Source organism: Asparagus officinalis, chromosome 6 (genome assembly GCF_001876935.1).
Source record: "Asparagus officinalis chromosome 6, Aspof.V1, whole genome shotgun sequence".
Taxonomy (NCBI): domain Eukaryota; kingdom Viridiplantae; phylum Streptophyta; class Magnoliopsida; order Asparagales; family Asparagaceae; genus Asparagus; species Asparagus officinalis.
This window is the reverse complement of record NC_033799.1, coordinates 23,837,413-23,847,001: the sequence shown is the minus strand read 5'-3', so window position 1 is coordinate 23,847,001 and position 9,589 is coordinate 23,837,413. Positions and strand designations below refer to the sequence as shown.

General features: G+C 35.2%; 1 pseudogene; it reads right to left on the bottom strand.

Annotated features, from left to right (window-relative positions):
- Positions 1–5,991, bottom strand: part of LOC109845917 — a 53,131-nt pseudogene extending 47,140 nt beyond the window's left edge.

Here is a 9,589-nt window from a genome sequence, read left to right as displayed (position 1 = left end):
AGACACCCTAGGGTGTCTCGGCCTTAGCCGAGACACATTGGGGTGTCTCGGTTGGGCTGAGACACCTCGGGGTGTCTCAACTCGGGCTGACACGATTTTTTCTGCACACTCGTTCGTTTCTGTCATAGTTTCTTCGTCCGAACTCAGATTTGAGTGATTCAAAGTGCGTTGGAAATCCGACGAGGAGTTTTATAAGCTCTTATGATTGGATCATTATGGAATAAACTAGGATACGAGCAGCATTTCACCTTTTGTAAGTAACGTGGGGCTCTCGATCAGTTCGTATCCCTATTATTCTGAAATTCCGTTACTTCATGTAGTTTTTTGATCCACTTTAAGCGTTCGTCGACATCAATTAAACTTCTATGAACTGGATAATGACGTTCATCGTTTTTTCTTAGCACTAAGCTGTTCGTAGAGACCTATAGGCAATTTTCGATGCCTACACTATCTTGGTAATCTTGATCAGAAGTCAAGCATTTTAAATCATGTAGAAGTTGAGATTAAAAAAGTGGCTATGGTGTCAAACAAAAATGTTCTTACGTAAGGATTTTGCTTGGTATTTATTAATGACAATAAGGATTTATGGGAGGGTTAGATTGGAAATGGTTATAGATTTAAAAGAGGGATGGCGGGAGGAAAAGAAGTGAGAAACCGAGGGATTGGGGGATATCTGATACATTTTTCGTACAAAACTCATTATGGCCACCTTGCTAGAATTTAATTATCAACCATCATGGCATACCATCGTTTTGTTTCAATTCTTTTGATATTGATTTTTTGCCTTTGTGTGTTTTTGCGTGTGTACGTGTAGAGTTTTGTAAATATGGGCTAGTTAAGCGTAGAATTTTCCATTTATGTCATTATGAACAGATCCCTCTCCTTGGTTGCCTTCTCCTTACCTTGGCTTGACAACATTTATGTTCTTTTCCCATGACTATTGTAGTATTAGCTTTGATAAAAATGTAAAGGTGGCAATGGCATGATGAGATGCTAATTTACATTGTTTCTTGTTGTTATGGGATATCATAAACTGCGACCTTCTTCCCTATTTTGAATAACACTTGTATAGCAATGCTGCATTATTTTTTTATGAGATTTTGGTGTAGGCATTTATGGAGCTTGGAGAATTGTTGATATCATCTGATGCTGGCGCTGGTTTAGATGCATTTAAAACAGTATGAACCTTTCCTTAGCGTCATGCTTGATAGTGTAGAAGAATTCACTTTTATGTTTGGTTTTATCTAGTACCTAATAATGAGTCGGTCTTGTGCTGGAATTGTGTATTTATTGACAAATATTGACTATGACACTTCCATTAGATAGTTTTACTAGGTTTTTTAACTTTAAAATTTATTTTTTTTTCAATAGCAATATTGGATTAATTTAGATTATATTCTCATAATTTTTTCTTCCCTTCTTCCTCTACATAACCTGCAAAAGAAAGGCACTTCCGCTATCATTATGATGTTTAAGATATAGGTTTGTAAAAATATCTACATTTTGAAGATAGAAAGTACAAGTACCTATGGAGCTTTTGGAAGAGAATAAGGTAGATAGAAAATTGCAAACCTTATATAGCATGATTTGATTATAGTTTATCTTATTCTAGGATCCATAATAGGTTATAAATAAAACATATTGAGAGCAAGCCAAATATTATATCTTGCACCAGACATCTTCTATTTTGCTTCTGTCATTTAGGCTCCCAATAAAGGTATCTCTATGTATGTTTTTTTACTTTTGCCGTGAAAACCCATAGAAATATTCTCAGATAAAAATCTATTTACATGTCAACCTTTAAACAGAAAATCTCATGCCAGGATTTTAGAGGCGAACGTTAATAAATTTAATGCAATCAATTTTCTAGTAAATATTTGATCCTTTCATCTTCATATGGTTAAAAAAAATTACTTGTTGAGATGGTAAAATATTAAAGAATGAAGTACTACTCTCACTATACGTTTCTAGGATCAGATGAGTGGGATGAATGATGGGTTAGCTTCAATCCTTCGAGATCAGCTTTTTTTTACACCTTTTATTTTCTTTGTCCTAAACCATTTTTTTAGCTTCTGCCGTTGTTTATCAATTTTCTGCCTTCGTTCTTCATTCCTTCATTCCCACAGGCTCTTAGTCTTATAAAGAAAGGTGGTGAAGAAGTACCAATAGAATTACTCAACAGCATAGGAGTTCTCTACTTTGAGAAGGGAGAATTCGAGGTTTGTGATGCAATGCAACTTTTCCAAATAGTTTCTTTCACTTTTAAGCTTTTCCATTTTGTTTAATCTGGCGGATTTTGTTGATTTCTAAAACCATTTCTACCTTTAATAGTCTTATATGCTATTCGTTTTCCTCTTAATTTCTTTAATTAGCTTTTCAGCTTATAGAACAGACGTTCAAGGACGCTTTGGGGGAAGGAATCCGGGTTTCCTTCTTGAATGCGGAAATAAACAACTCTACTATAGATTGTAGCACCTTCTCTATGCAATATAGGGATATGAGTCTATTCCATCAACTTGAAGAGGTGGTACTATTAGACCCTAGAGGAGGGTGATTAGGGTCTTATGCTAATCTAATCTAATTTTATGCTAATTAAAACTAATTAATAAGTTATCCTAGCAAGGTAAAATACAACAAGATATATGAGCTAGGATAAACAATATGAACTAAGTGAAATATCCTAGCAATAAGATATACTATGAGATATATGCAAGGATATACAAATCACACAAGGATGTTATTAAACTGAACGACTGCATTGAAAAACTTTGCGATATAGTCATGCGGCTCAATCTGTATACGGAGCAAGCAACAGGCTCAGATAGAGAGTATGCATGCAAGTCAAGTGTCATTCCATTTATAGGCCACATTGACGTAACCTTTCAGACAACACAAACTTAACAAAATTATTAGCTGGCGCTGCAATTCCATTATTGTTTATGCACTAACTGGTTGGTGAAGAATAGGCTAATTGATAAAGGTACTATAATTCCAAGATAGATGGATAATCTGCAAGTGTATCTACTTAATATCAAGCATGAACATGATAGTATCTACTTACAATATGAATCACCTTTTGTAAGCTCTTGAAACGTGCAATGGCAAAAAAAACCTACGTTTAAGTCACCTAAGTCGATTGCAAAACTCATATTAAAGAAAATCCTGAGGTTCTATTAGTTATACACTTTTACAATTTGTATAGTTGCGTAAATCTTCATGAGGACTGTTTATTAGTAAACTAGTTCAAGCAGAGAATAATGAATACAAGCAGCAGTGTCAAAAAAGTACAGCTAAATAAAGTACTCCTCCCATTAATGAAACCTATCCAAGTCATCCACAATGAAAAAAACCATATCAAAATCGTCTATGCACTACATAATTACGCAAAAGAAAAATCCATCAAGCTGAAATGAATCAGATAGGTAAAACCTTGCAAAGAGAAAAGTAGTAGAAGTAAATAAACATGCCTGTGTCACGTAAGGGTTGAAACCTAACCCCAAAGAGGTCACGAACTCAGCTGCAACAGTTGGCCAATCAATATCAGGATATGCAACTTTATGCGCATTGTAGTTTCCAACAGCTCCAGCACACTTGCCCAATATTTGCACTGCTGTAAAGGTCTTCCCTACTTCACTTTGTTTGAAAGCAAAATTTGCCATCTCCTTTCCCAAAGTAGTGGGTGAAGCAGGCTACAAAAGGAGTTAGAAGATATCATAACTAAACCACATAAACCTATTACAAAAGAAATCATTTATTCCTGTAGCATAACGATGAAAATTATCAATATGATATTTCAGCTACATGCTTTGAGCAGTCAACTTAGTATATGTCCTCTTCTAATATTGGCCATGTTACGCCCTGGACGGACGGGCCCATTGGTGCAGTACAAGACTTGGGACCCAACAAGTGTAACGTGTTGTTTGGCTCAATCTACTGCCAAAATCGACTAACCGATGTTACACTTAAATAATTTAAGCCACTTAAATCCTCACTCATATCCTGATGTTCGACTAAATAGGAGTGTCACAAACACCCCACCTTACATAAGCGACGTCCTCATCGTGACATGACGATTGGCACATCCCGGTATCACTAGGTTATGTGGACTCTAGAGGTGGCTCCCACTACACTCACGCAATATAGCACTTAGCCCCGCATAGCACTTAGCTCCACACTTCCGACTCGTAACTGCTATAATACAATTTGTCACGCCCCAGGCCGCCGGGCCCATTGGTGCAGTACAAATCGTGGGACCCACCAAGTGTAACATGTTTGGCTCAACCCACTGCCAAAATCAACTCTTTGAGTACTCCCACTTCTCTAATCCTTCTCTAAACGTGCTCTTGTCAGTTGCATCCCTTCTCCATTTGGGATAAATTTCATTAAGAATTTAGGATTGCTAAATAAATTAGTTCATGGAAATGAAAAAGAATTTTTCTTTTTCCTTGAAGCATTCTCTGCATTTTCTTAGTCTAATAGCTTCTGATTCTTTTTTTTAAATCAATATATACAATAAACTATGTCCTTCTATGTGTAAACACAAATAAAAGGAACAATATAAGATTTTCAATTATGCCTATATAGCATTAAAGTTTTTGTAGATAACATCTAATCAACAAAAAGTTGGTATTCCATTATAACAAGAGTTGCCTCTCATCTGGAACTGTAAATACCTATCCATGAGTGCGAGACAACATGGAGATATGAGCATTTTCCTTTACTAATTTGCATATTGCATTCAACAACTCAATCACCATAGGAAATATGACGGTGTTGAATGCCTCCTTCAGTGCCAATGCATGTGCTAAATTATTTATATCCTCTGATGTACAAGCAAAACAGAAAAACTCCAGTACCTAAAAAAGAATTTTGTAGAATCTGATGTCAAATATTAAGCATCAAATGAAATCTTTGAAACCACAGTTAGTCATAATTATAAAAAGAGGAAGCATAGAGTACCCACAGCAAAGAACATCAAAAACTCACCTCAACAATCTCAGCATTGGATTGACATTTCTGTTTCAAGAAGTATTCCACTACCTTAAGAACGTGGTTAGTTACTTTTTCAATCTTTTTCACTTCCAGAGCATCAGCTTTGCCGAAGCCACTAACTATACTTTCTAAATAAGACCTGGCATTCTCGCTAAAGCATTGAACCTCCTTGATTTCAGGTATTTCTGTTAATTTTAGCAATCATTTTACCTAAAAAAGAATCGCTTCAGATTAGCATTTTGCACTAAGTAGCCAACATGAAAATATAACTACAGTGGCCAGCTTTGTCAGATCATGATGGGTAATGGAGAAAGAGGTAAACCTTTTTTACTTGTAAGTTACCTCTTTCTCCATTACACAAGACATGACTACACTATGACAAGTTTTAATGAAGAGTTCTACCTACATCAAAGCAGAGGCTGGACTTTTTGTCAGATTGTAAAAGAAAGCATACTAATAAGCATGACCTAAATAAACAATGTTCGATGGACTCATACAGAAACTGCTAATACTACATCATATGCAAATTTATTAGAAGAGGGGTACTATTGTCAGATATGCATATCAAATATAAATATCCCAACGGTTCACAGAACATTTTAGGCACAACTTTAAACCTTTTGAGCTAACTAATGCTTAAAACCTTTTATCTAAATACCTGAGACATATTATGATTTGTAAGCCAGACGAACAAGGATATCCAATCAACAACCACAGTTTCTTCATGCTTTACCAGAAACATTTCTTTATCATTCGCTACAAAAATTATTGTATAATCTACATTTAAATATGAAACCATTATTCTTAAAAAAAAATAATGTAAGACTAAAACTGTGCACTGGTGTTGGATAAAAAAGCACTTATTAAATATGTATTCTTACAGGAGAATTTAATGAAAGTTACCTCGACCATTACACGGTAACGGATTAACCCATATTCACTAAAGAATGGGTACAAATCCTTAACTTTCTGCAAATATCGGCCATCTTGAAGATTCATAAGCCTAATTATTGGATTGAATACAGCTCACTATAAATTGGGGACTGCCAAATGATCATCTCAATTTATTTAAAAAAATAAAGAACTTGAAATTCAAAATACAACAGTGGAAGCCCTACATTACAAATCCAGAAGAAGAAAAAAAAGTGACCTATAGCATATGATATTTATTATTTACTAAAAGTTTTATGCTCTATCCCAAAATATTCCCTCCCGTAAACTTATAAAAATCCTATCTTTATTCAAAAATCCAAAAGATGCCACTTTTGAGAAACATTTCAAGATTATAGTATATGAGATTTAAGAAAACTTAGCAACGAAATAATCACAAAAAAGCAAAAAACAAGCATGTAGTCAATAAAAGGCAGGGCTTGTGTTCGTGAAAATTCCCCAGCTAGGAAACCGAGAATGGAGATCTTTACCTTCATAGTCATGACTCCTTCTGAACTGCTCAGCGAAACCCTAAGTGGTTCGAATCGTCGAGGAGGGGTGGGCTGAATCCGAAACCTTAGCTGGCCTGATCGTTTGCTAATCGAAGTCGAAGAGGGAGAGGAGGAAAAGGGCAGTAAGAAAGCAAATGGGGCTCGAGGGGGTGATAAGAGCTTTTTCAAGGAGTTGCAGACGAGATCAAAACTCTAGCCCTAGATTTTTAAAGGGGGAATTTGTTCGGGGTTTAGTGGAGCGGGAAAAAGGAGCCGCCTTTTTTTTAAGGAATCGGAGAGAGCGAGGAGCGAGCTTTATACGCGTTTCCTGTGGAGGTTAGGTTCAGTTCATCAGATATTTTCTTTAAAAGGAAGGTAAATGATGGATAATCTAATAATGCATATAGATTTTTGGCAAAACTTTGTTGTAGCTCCCTCTTGTGCTAGCCAAGTATCTTTTCAGTTCTTTCAGATCATTAATATTTAGAAGTCGTCAACCACAGTCATTAATATTATCAATGTCATCAATCTATGTTCTTTTTACAAATTTCTGTAAAATATTGTTGAGGAGATCACATGGCTACCATGTTAGAAAAAATTAGTTGCAAGTTTCATACAAACGTGTATGTTGAACTTGTGATTTCACTAATTTTTTTGCTGAACATGGCAGGGTCAGATCATTGTCACGTCAGCAAAATCAGATGACGAATGTAATGTTAAGAATCACCACTGTTAACTTTCATCAAATATTAAAGACGCTAACAGTATTTGGGTGGTAGTGGTACATTTCGTTATAAGTGAAAGAAACTTTACTTGTAGAAATAATCAGGCTGTTTTTTGTATGTCCGCTTGCTTACTGCAATACAAATAGCTCATTTTTTCTTTCTTTTTTTCCTTTTTTCATTTCTCAAAACTCTTCATGCATATCATAATAATAGTTGCATAAGATCCCAAGCTATAGGCACTATTTCTGAGAAAAGAACATAATATTAAGCTGATGAAACTTAAGTTAATTCAAGTAGTAATGAGCAAAACTTGATATAACAGCTATCACGAAATTCAACAGAACAATAAACTTTTTACTGTCAACAGGTTTTGCCAAATATTTACTCTTCCTTTTTACTGTCAACAGGTTTTGCCAAATATTTACTCTTCGAGTTCGAAGCAAACTATACTCTTTTGAGGTTGATTTAGAGAAAGGACCAGAGTGATTTTTGTAAGTGGTTTTTGTTTTTGCATATTTAGATGTTGATTTTGCATATTTTGATGTAATTAGAGAAGCAAATGTATTTTTTGGATCTGCATTCTCTTTACTTATGTGATAATTAAACACGGTCTAATTCTCTTAATCCTTACAACGTATTTCAATTCTTATAGATGAGATCACGCCACATAAAATTTCTACCGGATATTTTTATAGTTGTTTTCAAGTTTACTAGTAGTTTCAAGACAATACAGATGTTAAAGATTGAGAGAGTAGAACAGGACAACAACTAACTACATCTAAATATATAAAAAACAAGAAATCTATGTTGTGAAAAAAGAGAATACTAAGGCAAAATCGTCCCACCAATACCAGTATACCACACACAGGTTTGTTGATATTTACAGATTCAAGTACCCAGATACTTTATTTCAAGAGAAAAGAACACAAGAATATTGTTCAAATCGCATAAACAAGAATTACTATTGCATCATGCGGAAGGGATAGCAACCAAAAATCAATATAAATATAAGTGTCGAGGTAAACAAACTTCAAGTATTTCAAATGAGAACAAACTATCAAAGAGACAATTGACACAAGGGGGAAAAACCATCATGGGGGCATAAATCCAATAATCAAATCCCCCGACTTACAATATAACCGCCGAAGCATTCTGATTCTTGTATGTTGATCACAAATACAAGTAACAGGAGAATACAAAATACAATTGACACAAGAAGAATACAATGAACTTAGCAATACATGGAAGCATACCCGTGTTGCTTCTCCAGAATCCATTTCTAGTATTTGAAGCCTCCTGCTTGCAAATTCTTCCTCCAGGCCATTAGTAAAAGAACCAAATGAAACTGATTGCACTGGTCTAAAGATCACCCAACAATGCTACAGGCTTATTCAATTTCGTTTTCCTTTTGTTAATTTACCCTTGCAAGCTTACACAATAATACAAACACAAACGGTTTGTGGTATCAACTGCCTTTGCTCATAACGATAATGCAAAGGGGAAGTAACATGAACCACGAATAGTTCAATTAGTAAAATTTTCATCTCGTTCATTCAACGTTTGTTTCAACGGCTATAAAAGCCTGAACCCATTCACCAAATCCACATGATCGTCGATAGACTTGGACAACTTCTCTGCTTCTCCAATGTATGACTGGGGAGTCAAATTCAAGAGAACGTTCTTTGCTTCTTATGGCAATTGCAAGCCATTAGTGAACTTTTGAATGATCTCATTGCTGACAACTCTTCCTCTAGTGAGATCCTTTAGATTCTCATATGTCTCTGGGACGTTGTATCTGCACATAACCTAATGCAAGAAAACAAGAGAGAGTCCATCAGCAACAAGGGTCTCTTTTATTCTTTAATATTATTGGTTATTTTGATGTTGATTGAGCAAATGATACTCTTGATAGTGTCTCGTTGGCAGATATTGTACTTTTATTGGAGGAAATATGGTGATCTCACGATGAAGCAGACTATCGTGCCATGATTTATTGCTAAGGTTGATTATCAAGTTATGGCTCTCGCAGCTTGAGGGATTATGTTGATTAAATACCTTCATCAGGAGATAGGTGTGTTTCTACCTCAGGCTATGGAAATACATCGTAATAATCAGGTTCTGGCATATATTGCTAATGGTACAGACTAAGTCTTATAAGAACAGGAAGCATATAAAGGTTGATTGTCACTTCATTATGAAATGATATTGAGCAAAATGTCACTTCACATGTCAATTTAGACAGATAGGTAACGGTTTCGCTAAAACATTACCTTTTTTTTAGGGGGGGTTGGAGGGGGAGGAAGAGGAAGGGAATTTTTTGCTTAGATTTAACTAGCTAAAAATGATAGGTCTATGTGCTCTTCCATCTTAAGAAGGAATGCTAGAATAATAGTTTGTAACTAGACCATCATTGAGACTTAATGTAATTATATTCTATTTGTTTTTGAGTGA